General features: G+C 32.0%; 1 pseudogene; it reads right to left on the reverse strand.

Annotated features, from left to right (window-relative positions):
• Positions 1-1,566: 1,566 nt before the first annotated feature.
• Positions 1,567-11,453, reverse strand: LOC127261385 (beta-amyrin synthase-like; annotated as a pseudogene).
• Positions 11,454-15,914: the final 4,461 nt, after the last annotated feature.

The following is a 15,914-nucleotide window of genomic DNA, read 5'->3' on the forward strand; positions in this document are numbered from 1 at the left end:
TAGTTGGTGACAGAGTAGAACAACTACAAAGCAAAAGGGAGGCTATGATAAGCCATGTTCAAAGTGTATGAATGTGCAAGTCAATATTGATATAAAATATGCAAAATATGCAAAATATGGGTTTTGTTTAGATAGAGATTTTTGTAGGTTTTTGAAATTTTGAAAGTTTGGAAAAAATAAAAACTTAGTATCTGATTTGATATTTGGTGAGAAAAAAAATGTATTTGATGTGATATTTTTTGAAAAATGAATAGTGCCAAATGAATGAAAGCACTAGTTTTTTACATAGTTATTCATATCGAACAAAAGTGAAGTTAAATTTTTTTATTGATACAAAATAAGAAAAATATCATGTTTTTTACATAATTATTCATATCGAAAAAAAGTGAAGTTAAATTTTGTTATTGATACAAAATGCAAAATATCAAGTCTCCTATACAATTACTCATATTGAACAAGAGTGGAGTTAGATTTTGTTATTGATACAAAATATTCAAAATATTACACAGTTATTCATATCGAACAAGAGTGGAGTTAGATTTGTTTAATGAAATATTTTCAATTCAATGTTTAAATTTTGAATCAAAAAATAATATTGAATATGGATAATATTTTTAATAGAAGAAAGGCATAGACATATACATATATATAAGTTGTATTGTTAGAATTGTGCCTCAAATTCTCTTTTGACAAAAATTTCTAGAAGTTTACAACGGTCTTAGTCACAGATATAGATCTTCTCATTTTGGAATTGATTTAGTGTATCATTTGATAACCAGAAGATTTTGGAGGTATTAATCATTGGCGTGATGAAGATGGCAAGCGTGACTTGTCATTCAAATTTTAAGTCATGGGCGTGATCAATGAGAGATTTCTCAGGAAACCATATTACCAATTTTTCATATATTGTTTATTGCTATTGATTTGATTTACCTTCATTTTTAGAAGGTTAAAATTTTCCTTTTGGATAGATCTTGATATACGAGATGTTTTTGGTTGAGAGAGAGTGAGAATCATTCGATTGTAGCAATTGTAACAATTTGACCCATATAATAGATTCCTCAAACGTCCGTGTTTTTTTATTTCCGTTTTAGGGTTTCCACGTAAATCTTGTGTTTTTTTTTTTTTTTAGAATATTTGTTTATGCTTCAATTGTATTTCAACCTGCTTCCATAATTGCAACATACTTTTTAGGCGCATAAATCGATCTCGCTGACATGTATAATGTGAAAATAAGAATGACAACACAAATTAAGACACCAAACACTAAATAAGAAACATATAAGAAACTCTAAATACATGTTTATTTTTTTTTACTTAAATGAGGTTAATGCTTCTCCAAATCTACACGTGCATTTTAACTCATTCATATTCAAATTCTACTAATTATAAACATCATCATCACAAAAACACCTTCAAATATTATACTATCTCCGTCCACCGCCAATCTATCTATTTTGCCATTTTAGTCTATCCATCATTTCCTTTTTTTTTTTTTTTTTTTAGTAAATGTACCTTCCACTAAAATATAAAATTACCCCACCATTTATATAATATTACACAAATGCCATCAAATAAGACTACTTAATAGTCTTTATGTATATCAATTGTACCACATATCAATATAATACTAATATACTAAAATCTACATGCAAAAAGTAGACGAATAGATAGGCGGTGGACGGAGGGAGGATTAAAATACAAATCAAACCTCTATAGTTTATGTTGCGCAGTAATTAAATACTCAATGAGGAAGAACAACATGGTTTCGATATTCTGCAAGAGCCCACAATGGAAATGTATTTCTGTGCAATGGATAATGTAGGAGACAGGTCTTCATAAACACTCCAGTAATCTCCTATATATATAATAATAGCAACACAAAAATAGAGGTAAATATTTCAAATTACTCCATTAAATTCATTAGTGTGGCTTGTTCCATTGAAAGATTTTAAATGTCTAAAGTTGGTTGTGAACATATAAAATAATTCTTTCAATCAAAAGATGAGTTTTAGTTTTTCGTATTTTAAATCTAATGTTATTCAAATCAATTCATTTCAAATTCACTCTCAAATCAAAATCTATCGAACAAAACAGGCCTTAGATATTAATTTCTTCCAAAGATAGATAGATAATTTACCTGTTGAGGAAAATCGCCATTTTCCAGCTGAGAGTTTAATATAAATTTTGCACCACGGTGCAATGGCATGGGATCCCTATCACCCTGTTATATAACAAATATTATTTAATTTCGACTATAATACACATATATTTTTACATATATATATGTATATATAGGCAAAATTGCCCATAACTTCCTTGTGGTTTTGAAACTCAGCGTAAATTCCCTCTCTACTTTAAAAATTGCATGGTACCCTTTTATACTTTAAAAAACGTTACATGAAACCCCACCACCATGAAACTTTCCTCATGTAATAAGAAGATGATTTCCTATCTATATGCTTTGCATGGCAGGAGGTTTTATACAATATTTTTGAAAGTATAAGTGAGCGTCATGCAATTTTTTAAAGTAAAATGGGGATTTATGCTGAGTTTCGAAACCGCAAAGTGGTTTCATGCAATATTTTTTAAAGTATAAGGGGATACCATGCAATTTTTAAAGTAGAGGGGGAATTTACGCTGAGTTTCGAAACCACAAGAGAGTTATGGGCAATTTTGCCATATATATATATAATAATACTTATTATATTTTAACCTGGCCGGAATGGATTAAACCCATCATTGCCCATGCTGTTTGAACCAAATTTGAATCCTCTTTTTGTGACAATGAGACATATTCCTACACAATCAACACAATGCCATATATGTTCATATTGTCCAGATTACATATTGTCGAAAGTACATAAATTAGATTGGATGTTACGTATATAAAGTTCATAAATCAAGGATGCTCCACTCTTTTTAATTTACAAAGGAATAATTTGTAAATATTAGTTCATCTTCAAAATAACAATATGTTTAATAACGAGGAGGTATACCATACACATTTTATTGTATAATGTTATTTCAATGAAATTATGTTTAAATCAAGATTCTGACTAGACATGTTAAACGAGCCGAACGAGGTCGAGTATTGGTTGTACGAGCTCGACTCGAACTTGTTAATGGTACAGGTTCGGCTTGGCTCGATACAAATTCGAGCCAAAATAGTGGCTCGAGCTCGGTTCGTTAGGCTCAAATTCAAGCTCGAACTCGATTTGAATTTTATACGTATTCTATATATTTTTAAATATATAAATTAGATATATTTGATGTTATTCATAATTTTTTATAATAATATATTTAAATTTTAATAATAAATGTAAATTTTAATACAGAAAATTCTATATTATATCAATATATAAATAGTATAAATATATTATCACTACCAAGTTTAATTGAGCTATTCGCGAACTGAGCTCGAACTCGGCTCATTTATTAAAAAAATAATTTTCGAGCTTGAGCTCGGCTCGTTTATCTCTACAAACGAACCGAGTCGAGCTGTTAACAAGTCGAGTTGAGCTTTGCGCGTGAGCTACTCGAATCGTTTAACAACTCTAATTCTGACCTCTTTGTAACATAAAATATAACTTTCTCCCCATCCGCCATCACTCCTTGGCATTTTGAGTAAAAATTCAACTCCTTTTCGAATGGCCGGACAATTAGTCGTAAGTTCTTCCACTTGCACGGAGTCCCTCAATTGCAAACCAACTACCATATATAAAACAGACACCCCAAGATCCATACCTGAAAATCAAAAAAGAAATTAAAAAAAATTATACATATTATATTTGAACATAAAATATGTCACAAATTAATACCCTATCATTTCAGCACCATATATCAAAGAAGAGATATCAAATGTCTATTAAGATTAATTGAAGAATATATTCCAAATATTAGGACCACAATTCATAATGTGTATTGCGATAAATTAGAATGGCGTATCTCAGTTATAAGTCTAGTATTTTAGACATATACTCTATAAATTTTAACTAATGAAGAGTTTTATATACAATTTTACAAAACACAAAAAAGTCTAACGGAAATATTAAACCTTTCAGCAAAAATAGAGTTAATATTTTGGTAAATCACATAAAATATACTCTCTCCGTCCGCCTTTTAAGTGTCACGGTACATTTTGTGTCATTGTACTTAACATTAAAAATATTTTTATATTTGTATAATTTTTTTTTTTTACAAATGTCATTCTATTAGTATTATAAGACACTAATTGAAGTATTTTTGTAATTTTTTCTTAATTTATATTACATTTTGATATAATAATTAATATTCAAAGATCAACACGCAAAAAAAACCCTTAGAGCCGGACAGAGATAGTAATTAATATGATTACTGATATAAAAATATTTCAAATATTTAATGTAATCTATTTTACCATGAACCATCATGTCTTTGAGTAGTTTGAATATAGTCGATAGCTTTCATAACAAAGCTATCGATCTCTTGTTGTCGATGATAGGGATATATTTTTTGAAACAAAACCAGGGCTTGGATAGCTGATGATGTGCACTCCACATATCTGTTCAATAACTTAATTGATATATGCATAAAGCAAAGATACTAACATAAGAAAATATGTATAACTAATTATATTCTTACTCGTGCTCATGGTAATATCAGCAAAAACTTCTGTTGGATTTAATATCTGCAGAGTGGATTAAGTAAATCCGTCAAGGAACAATACACTTACAAACGTGTAAAGTATATAATTTTTTTGACAATTTATTTTCCAAATTATAACAACATAAAAATGATGTTAAGAAGTGATCCAAGAATACTACCTCTAGCCAGTCGGAAGCTCGTGCGGGCTCCCATATAGCAATGCCACCATTTTTACTCTGCCATTTAATTTTATGTCAATTACCATTTAGTAATTAGCAACTATTTCATCTTAAACGACACTTTATATATATATATATATTATGATTTTATTTTAATTTCTCATCATCTCATTCTAAAGAAATACAGAGAGGTATACATATACATATAACTCATCATAATCTACTTATTGAAACTGTTAAAATATTTTGCGAAAACTCTAAAGCTTGCATGGTTGATAATCAAAATAAGAGGCTTATATATAGGCAACCTCGATAGACTCAAATCTTAAATAACGTAATCTAATGGATATAACCAAATCTAAATCTAAATCTAATAAATCTAAAACTAAATATCGAAAATCTCTCGACACCCCCTATCAAACTCGAGTGAGATACAAAAGAGACTCGATAGACTCAAATCTTAAATATTATAATCTAATGGATATGACCAAATCTAAATTTAAATCTAATAAATCTAAAACTAAATATAAAAAATCTCTCTGACAGAAACTAAACTCGTGCTCATCTTGAGTTTGATTTTAAACTTAAAAAAAAAAAATCTCAAAAAATCAAATAGAACATTGCTATGTATTGGTTGCTATAAAAAACATATACTATATTTTTTCATACAATATATTAAATCCAACAGCTATTCAACCTAAAAATAAAATACTAGTATAAACACAAAAACAATACTATCTGAATTTCATATTATATTTTTCATAAGATTTTTTACTTCATTTTATTTTATAATTAACGGTAAATTGCACAATACCCATCTTATTTTAGTAAAAATGTATAAAATATAGCATATTTTAATTATTACATGAAATCTCCTCGTGTTAAATTAAAGTATGCACAAAATATTAGTCCGCCTTGTGTGATTTTCCTTGTCGGGCCTTAGTTTGTAGGCTATTATGTTCGATCGGGGTTTTACCCGGACCGATCTCGAAAAATAGCAGTTGTCGGTTTGCACGTTATAATATATATATATATATATATAAATAAACATCCATCTTTGTCCAAAGTTTGGTTGCAAACACCCCGTTAATTATGGAATACAAATAAAAGAGGTCAAATATCTTATAAATATTCATATTTGGATAAAAAATTAATAATATTATTGATAAATTTTTTTTTATTTATATATAATTTGCATAATTAAATGTGCGTTTAGAATCAAACATCATCTTTGGACTCATTTTTACTAAAATACAACGAGTACTATATAATTTTTCTTATAATTAATAATATTTTAAATTATTATTATTATTATTATTGTTGTTGTTGTTGCAGTTTTTTTTATTTTTTATTTTTTATTTTTTATTTTTTATTTCTGGCAATCTTTGGTCTTACCTGCAAAGAAAGCAATAAGCTGACAGCATTGTAAATTTCTTGGGTCTCTATTTTATCTCCAACACTATCAGACGACATCGTAGAGAAGAGAAGGCAACACCGCAAAACAAAAATGACACACATCAATTACTATATATAAATTAATAATGTGATATAAAATTCAGTCCCACATTAAATGAACAGATTATTGTTAAGAGGATATAATCTAATCTACAAAATTCCATATGCATCAGTGTAATAACTATAGAAAATAAGGATCATTAAAAATCAAGAACACTACAAAAAAATTAATATATTTCTAACGAAATTCCGTCCTTAAAGTTCACGTAGCTAACGTAATTTCATTTCTATTTTTGTCTCTAATGTCATTAGTAACGGAAAAAATAAATTTAGAGACAAAAAAATTTTGTTAGAAAAATGATTTTTTTCTTGTAGTGAAAATGTTAGTTTCAAAAGTTTTGGATTTGTTGTTGCTCATTCTTTGCATTTTTATTCTTCTAAGAAGAATTCATACTTTTAAGGCTTCTGCCGTTGCATCGGATACTTGCCATCCGTGATCATGATCAGAAAATGTCCACGAGCCCTTTGAAATATAACGGTGCATTGTTCGAAAGTCACCCGACGGATCATCCTTCACCTGTAAAATTACCTAAGGGAGTGTAGCAATTAAGAGTACATTTACTTTGTGAGATGATATTGTAATACATGATTAATATTATTCTAATTAGATATATAATGGCATCATAAAATACGTTTTATACGATAAAATTACTACTAAATTAAACATTAATGAAAAACAAAAGTATTTTAACATTAATAATAATTTAATACTCTCCAATCCCATATATAATGTCATACTTTTCATTTTCGTTCGTTCCACTTCTTATGTCACTTTCTTTTTTTCTTTTTTAAAAGTATAACACATTTTAATCATATTTAAAAATTTCAAATTTCAAATTTTAAATTTACTAATAAGTTATCTTAGCCTTAATATATAATTATATTTAATTTTACTAATAAGTTATCTTAACCTTAATTTTAATTATTTACTAATCATACTCCTCTTAAATTCTCTTATATATCTACAGTAATCCTATATTATATCAGTGATGGAGAAAATATTATTTAATACCAAATACAAAAAAAAAAAAATTTAATAGGCTTATATTATAGTATTGAACTTTTTATTATAGACTTATAACATTGCGTAATGCATAGAAAATATATGATTATATTAGATAAAATAATATTATCTATCAAAATCACTAAAATTAAGCACACCTAAGTGTATAAGAAGGCAACACTTTGGCCAAGAAGGCAGCTGGCCTGATCCAAATCTTACCGATTCGACAGCAAGCAACCTCTCAACGCAACAGAATGGCCGACCCACCAATTACATTGGCTCAATCGGTTAGCAGCTATTGGAGGAGTGAATGGAAGCTATTTTGAAGACCGGAAGGTGAGCTTTTCGTGGTGAATATTTAGAAAGGTAAAATATTTATCCAAGAAGGTTGGAAGGTGATCTTTTTGTGGAGAAATTTTAGGAATGAGGAAAATCTAGGAAAAAATGAATTCCGACGGGCCCTTTCGAATAGGCTATCGGTGGTGATTTTTTAGTACAATAATAATATATATGTATTTGTTTGTGGGTTTTAGTTTTTGGATTTGAATGTTATGAATAGTAAAAAATTGAATTTGAATAGTTGTTTGATGTGATATAAATAGAGATTGATGTGATGTTTTGAATGTAAAATAAATTTGTAGTATAATATAAAAAAAAATAATTATTTGATGCGATATTTTTGAAGAGAAAAGGGAAAAAAGAATGTGAATAGTAAAAAGCTACTATAAAATCAACAAAAGAATATTTCTTACCTGAGACTTCTTTATGAATTCATGTCCCTTTAGCAAAGTCTCTTGGACATCTTCGGTGATGTTGCTAGCTAACAATGCTTGTACAAGAAAACAAGCATCCCACAATTGGCTCCCAAAAGTCTGCATACATACATACATGTCCTTAATTAGTTTGGACAAAGAATGATCATAATAAAGCGACATTAAGAATTAATTCGAAATCATAGATCGATCCTTAATTTACTGGATCTTCATCCCATCTTCGGCAATCCATATGTAGTCGGGAATTCTAGCAAGGTGCTTCTTGAAGCAGTCCCCGTCCGGATCCTCAACCCAGCAAGCTAACATGCTTAGCACCTTTGCCACGATCCCTATAGTGATGTACCTGCTATTTTCATCTTCGTAGTGGATGTGCTTCATCGTTATTTTCAGGGCTTTCTCTCTCAACTTGTTGAAAGGCCAACAGTTCAACACAGGCTCGATTAATGAGTAACATGCATCCCAAATTAAGGTTTGTGTCAAGGAACGAGGATAGTAGAGGTCCTCCTGTAATTGGATAATGACTTTACACTGCCTATGCAGCTTTCTATTGAAATATACCAAAACATTTACTGTAATTTAATTTGTCATTGCAATGTACCTTTGCGCATAGATGCCGGGTGCTTTTCCACTCGATCTGTTCATATGGTTGATCATAAAGTTCTTCTCTCAATTCTAAGACAAGAGGAGTGATGGAAGCTACAAATCTTTTGCCATATAAATATGACATGGGCAAGTAAACCATTCTGGAGTAGCACCATATTTTGGCTGAATGTTGGGAACAATGCCATACATAAGAGATACATAAAAAAAAAAAAAAAAAAAAATGCAACATAAGTTAACGGTGCTAATAAGTTCAACCGAAGGAAATGAACTGAGTGAGCATTAAACTTATATATAGTATTCACTATTTAGCCTTATGTGTTTGCATAAGAGTTTGGTTGTTGTTGGACAACCTACAAATTCTATTAACCTGCTTGTTTGAAGTCTTCGAAGCTATTTGAGCTAATGATCAATATCTCGCGCTGAATCAAGTTTGAGGCGTTGTTCCATGTTCTAAGGAGAGAATATCTCAAGACCAATGAGGTTTCTTTGCAAAAAGGGAAGGAGGTTCAAACGTGTAGATCAGACAATGGAACCAAAAACCTTCCGTAAAAGGATAATTGTTAAAGTTGGCGTGTTTCTGATGCAACTATACAATCTCCATTAGTTGCATGATCACTTTATGATGATGAATTTTGATTAGTTAGATGTCTTTTCTCACAAGTACATACACACAATCTATCATTTGTGGAAGTAGTTTTTTTTGTGAGGTTTCAAGGGGAGTCCGTTTGAGAATTTAGAGATAAAAATTCCGTGAAACATATGATGTAGGGCCATCACTTGTAACCAAACTCATCAATTTAAATAAATGCATCACCTTATTGACCGGACATATACACATAGAGAATCAATTTAATTTAATTACTCAAATGGGACCCACAATAAATCAAGACAGCAAGATCAAAATAATCAATAGTTATAAAAGAATCTCAAAGTTATTTTATTATGTGTTTTTTTTTTTTTTTATTAAGTTTGTTTTTAGTATACTTCTAAGTTTAGATATTTTCCTTTAACTTGTGTTTTTTTTTTTTGTTTAAATATTTCTTTTGGTGTGTTTCTATGTTTCATTGTCTTACTTTGGGGCCTCTAAAAAAGACCCTTGCTTATCATTGCAATTAAATTAGAGATAATCTTGAATCAAACTTTTATGTTATTTTCTCTCTATTTTTTCTAATATTAGGCAATGATTTTTTCGTAATTAGATTTTCAAATTGTGTCTTTAGAGTGATTCCATTGGTTTGTAATTTCAAATCATTTCACACGCATAATTTAGTAAATTATAAGTGTATCTTTTCACACTCATGCCACACACACTCATCCATCCAAATTTAAAGTAAATAGTAGCAAGGCTCTGACCTGGACAAACAGGAGAAAACGATGGAAGAAGCCAAAATTCAGGTGGCATGGGGTTGTTTCCTGCCCAATCATACACTCCAAATATCTAAAATTAAACAATAAAATCAAGTGAAATTTGTAAAGTGAATAAAAAATAAGTTAAGTTATGAACACAAAGGAAGTCAGCCATACTGAAAGCCATGTCTTCCCCCAAGAAGGTATTGCTTTTGCAGTGCCATGATCGAGTATCCATTTCCTTGCTCGGCCACAGGCATTATTTTCTCCACCATCGGGGCCTTGTCCCAGCAAGCGCATGCATATATAATTCAGCACCGTGCATAGCATTATGCTGTGGCCTTCTATGTGAAGACCCCATCCACCATCTTCATTCTTATATGCATAAATAAATGAATGAAATCAAGCTTCTTATGTAAAATTAGCCAAATTGCTTATAATCCGCATGTGATTTGGAAAGTTGGTATCATACTTTACTATGATTTAGAAAATTGCACAGGATCTCTCGTGCTTTAGAAAATATTGCACAGAAACCTTTAAAATTTGCACGAGACTCTATTGTATTTTTTAAAATATTGCATAGAATTCCCTAGAAAATATATATTTTGTACAACGATTTAGAAAATATAAAAGAGAATGGTGCAGGCTTTTCAAAGGACAAGTGGATACTAACTAATTTTGCCTATTAAAATTTAAATGAAATGAATGAAGAATACAAATATGTTTAATATATACCTGATGGCAATAGATATAGCGAAGCATTTCCCTTTTATGCTCGTCTTGAAAAACTATATTGAGATGGCCAGTAATGTACAAAACCATAACCTGCAGCAACTCATCCATTTTATTTAATCGATATTATACACATTTATGTACGTATTGTAGAGAGGATATATATATATATATATATAACATACCAGAGGTGGAAGAAAGAACAATGGACCAGCGTTTTCTGCAGGCCAATGGCCATCACTTGCTTGCAGCGCTGCAACTAAGTTGACGGCTCTTCGTATAGTAGCAGTTGTCGCCTCATAAGTTAAGTCCTCGACCTCTCCTACTTTCGTCTGTGGTATTGTTTGCTTGAATTTTTTGTCGTGTAAGAACTGCAGCACGCATGTTGATTATTGTTTTTGTATTAATTACTTCAGCAATCTTAAAATGTTCTATTACTTAATTTTTTTGAATTACCTGAACCCGCCAAAGAAGATCATGACTTGGCTTAACATTATGACGATGATCCCAAAAGTCTTGACGGGCTTTCTCCACCTCTTCCCTCTGCTCCGGTGTCCCCAAGTCTGGGTCGAACTCCCATATCTGTCTTCCCACAAAATTGTTGGTACTGTAGAGGTATGAAGTAGCATTGCTGGTCGACTGAAGTCCCTCATCTGCAACCTTGAGCCTCCACATGATCGATATCTTTTGTTATGCTTATTGCTTAAGGTTGTTGAAAACGTATGTATGTATATATATATGTATATGTATAGTTGCAGCATATTGTAAGCTACTTGTACTCAGTCTTAAATATGAACTAATGCACATATATAGGTTGTACGTACAGAGAAAGCAAGTTAATTAATTATATTTAATATCTTATAATATTGAATTTTGAGTACAATTTGTATTGGTCACGTGCATCATGCGTGTTCCAAGGAAATTAAAGATAGGACAATACCACATGATCGATTATTGTTAACTAGTAGCTCAATCTTATAAAATTTTGAAGTATTGTTCATATTACTGCAACTCTATTAACTCGTGTGTCTTACAACATTGACATGGCTTGCCTATATAGTTTTGGAGGGTATACAAAAATTCAAAAGCCTGAATTATTGATGAATCCGTACGTAAAGGGGCAATTTGTTTAATAATATATTCCAATTAGTAAAATTGAAAGGTCATGTATTACAGATCTGTGCGTGGTGGTTTCCCGGCAGGAGATCTTCAATTGGTAAATTTGTCCTTAGGGTGATAAGCTAGCTTGTTTGACTTGCTTTTTAGGTTGCTTAGGTTTCTTGTTATTTCTGGATAGAAGAGATGCATAAGCTGAAATTTAGAGGGATGGGTGGAGGGCAATGTAGCATACATATAAATATTTTTGATTATTTACATTATAAAAAATAAAAAATAAAAATTAGGGGTTGGGGCAGCTGCCCCCCTCAAGCCCCTATGTACCTCTGCCCCAGTTAATTAATGATCTTGAGCATTTTCGAAGCATTATATTGCCTATCATATCCATGTTTAACTTTAAGTATTTTATCGGTTAAGTTAGAACCTGATTTTGACAGATGTATTTTATCTAAACTCGTGAGCTTTGATTCTTATAGTAGAATGAGTTATGCAAGTTTGTTTGGTGAGCTTTCATTAATCAGCTCTACCTCTTAAGGTGAATGCTTCTTTATTCAGAATATGACTTATTCGTGTAAGATATTCAATTTTCATTAGAGTTTTCAAATAATAGATGATATCTCATAAAATGAATGAAGACATTAAGTATACTTTAAGTTACTCGATACTTTCACTAGCATGTTGAGAATAAATTTCATTAATGGTTGTGGGGTTAGTTGTGTTGATGATACGAGTTATTTGAAATTCCATAGAATATCAATTAAGTTGTATTTATATTTTGTAACTTATTATTTTTAATCTCCTATTATTAGAATGCTTTCGTGATGGAATGAAAAAACAAAGTGTGAAAAAATGCAGTGCAGCAATACAGAGGCTTCTTTAATCTAGTGCGTTGTCGTGTTTTTTGAAAAAAATCAGATTTTAACAAATTGGTATCAAAACCAATATGAGTTCTAGCAATCCGATAAAGATGATGATTCCACGGCTAAAAAAATCAAATAATGAAAATTGGAGTATCCAGATACGTGTATTGCTCGGAGTCAACGATGTGTGGGATGTGGTCAAATCTGGTTATGATGAACCAAAAAGAGTTGATGGGTTAACGGAAAATGAACTGAAGGTATTAAGAGAAGCACGCATGAAGGACAAGACTGTTCTTCATTTTCTATTTTAAGCTGTCGACGAATCTGACTTTGAAAAGATCTCTCATGCGAAATCCTCCAAAGAAGCATGGGAGAAGCTGGAAAAATATTTTAAAAGAGCCGATAGGGTGAAACAAGTGCGTCCCCAAAGCTTTCAGAGTGAGTTTGAAAGCATGAAGATGAAGGAATCAAAAAGTGCGTCCGAATACATAACTCGTGCGCAAGCTGTGGCGACTCAGCTCAGGAGAAATGGCGAGACGTTGGATGATACTCGATCAGTGGAGAAAATACTACGGTCCCTCATGGATTAATTTAACAACATTGTGTATTCAATAGTCAAAGGACATTGCAACCTTGACATTAGATAAGCTTGCCGGGTCTCTTGAAGCTCATGAGCTGTGGAAAAAGAAAATGAGTGATGAGACACTCGAGGAAGCCCTCGAAACAAAGGCATTTTTAAAGATGATAAGGCATTTTTGTCTTCTCAATCTTGTGGGCAAGGATGTGGTCGGGTGGTCGCAACGCTAGAGGCCGTGGTCCAGGAAGATATCAAGAAGAAAATGAACAATCCAACTCACAAAACTGGAAAAGTTGGGGATGTGGTAGAGGATACAAGTCAGTTGAATGCCATAAATGTGGAAAGCATGGCCATTTTGCAAGAAATTGTAATCCCAATAAGTGCCATAACTGTGGGAAAGTTGGGCGCTATGCGAAAGACTGTTGGAGCAAGAAAAAAGATAGAAGAAAACACAAATCTTACAATTGAAGATGAGAAAGAGAAAAATAAAAGAATCCTCATGATGGTGTAAAATAACTCCAACAACAAAAACGGCATCAGATGGTACCTCGAAACGGGTGCAAGCAATCATATGTTTGGCCTTAAACGCCTATTTAAAGATTTGAGATAGGCTAAAGGTGGCTACGTATCTTTTGGAGATGCATCAAAAATTTGAGTCAAAGGTCAAGGTATAATTTTTTCATGCAAAACAATGATTTGGTAAGAACAATTGAAGATATGTTTATTATGTGCCAGATTTAAAGAGTAACATTTTGAGCGTGGGTCAACTCATGGAGAAAGGTTATTCAGTGTTTATGAAGGGACGTATATTGCATCTCAATGACAAGCCAGGATAAGTAGCTCGTGTTGAAATAGGTAAAAACTGGATGTACAAACTTAAGTTGCAAGTTACATAAGGAAAATGCTTGAATATAGATGTTGGTATGAAAGCAACTTTGTGGCATTTTAGATTCGGCCATTTACATTATGGAGGATTGAAAACCTTGACAAAGAAAAATAAGGTACAAGAGCTGCACGATAGACTAAAACGATGAATTTGTGAACTGTGTGTGTCGGACAAACATTCAAGAACCTCATTTCTAAAGAAGACTGCATACCAAGCTAGGAAATTCTTGAACTAATTCACACCGACATTTGTGGGCCAATTACTCCAAATCCATGCAGTGGTAAAAAGGTACTTTATTTCATTCATCGATGATTTCTCATGAAAAACTTCAGTTTACTTTATGAAGGATAAGGCTAAAACTTTTGGAGTGTTTGTGAAGTTCAAATCTTTGGTGAAAAAATCAACCGAAAAAGTTATCAAAGTCACTAAGGTCCGATAGAGTTTTCGAGTACAATTCAAGTGAGTTTAAAAACTGAACATGGGATAAGAAGATTCCTAACCACATCCTACTCTCCTCAACAAAATGGTGTCGCGGAAAGGAAGAAACGGACAATACTCAATATGGTTCGATCTATGTTGAAAAGCAAGAATTTGGCGAAGAAATTTTTGGGCAGAGGTTGTGCAGTGTGCAGTGTACGTGCAGAACCATTTTCCTCACTCAAAGCTAGAAAATTCAACACAGCAAGAGGCGTGGAGTGGTAGAAAGACGATGGTGTCACACTTTAAAGTGTTTGGTTTCAGTATGCACACATCCGGATCAGCAGAGGCCAAAGCTGGAAGATAAGAGCAAAAAATATGTTTTCGTTGGTTATGATAAGGAAACAAAAGGCTACAAGCTACTTGATCCGACATATGAGAAAATTATAATAAATCGGGATATACAATTTGATGAAGAAGCTTAGTGGAATTGGAGCAATGTAAAGGAAGAGACAAAAAATGTTCATCAACTAGAAATTCCAACAAATATTTCAGCACCAGAAAGTATTGATGATGAGGATGAACCGAGGCATCCAAGGTGAAGATCGTTGCAGGACTTTTATGACTCATCAAATGAGGTACATCTTTCTTGCCTATTGGTTGATGCTGAGAACATTATTTTTGAAGAGGTTATAAGATGAGAAGTGGTGAACAACCATGGATGAGGAAATTCATGTATTTGAACGCAATAGAACTTGGGAGCTGAGGGAATTGCCGAAAGGTGGATAGCCCATCAGAGTAAGATGGGTTTTCAAGAAAAAGCTGAACGCGAATGGTAAAATAGAAAGACACAAGGCACGATTCATGGCTAAAAGATATATAAAAAATGTGGGAATCAATTATGATGAAGTTTTCTCCCCAGTTACAAGGATGGAAACAATTCGCTTGTTAATTGCCTATGCTGCCCAATTCGAATGGCCAATATTTCAAAAGGACGTCAAATTCGCATTTTTAAATGGTGCGCTTAAAGAAGATGTGTACCTCGAACAACCTCCTGGGTACATTGAAGTTGATAGCGAGCACAATGTGTTGAAACTTAAAAAGGCACTTTACGTGCTCAAGCAAGCACCGCGGGCATGGAATGCTCATATCGACATCTATTTCAAGGAGAACGGGTTCTATCAATGTCAATTTGAGCATGCACTCTACGTGAGAAGAACCAATGGGGCTTGTTCTCTATGTGGACGATCTCATTTTTATAGGAAACGAAGTCAAGATGA

This window comes from Andrographis paniculata, unplaced genomic scaffold, assembly GCF_009805555.1.
Source record: "Andrographis paniculata isolate CXL003 unplaced genomic scaffold, ASM980555v1 Contig62END, whole genome shotgun sequence".
Classification (NCBI taxonomy): domain Eukaryota; kingdom Viridiplantae; phylum Streptophyta; class Magnoliopsida; order Lamiales; family Acanthaceae; genus Andrographis; species Andrographis paniculata.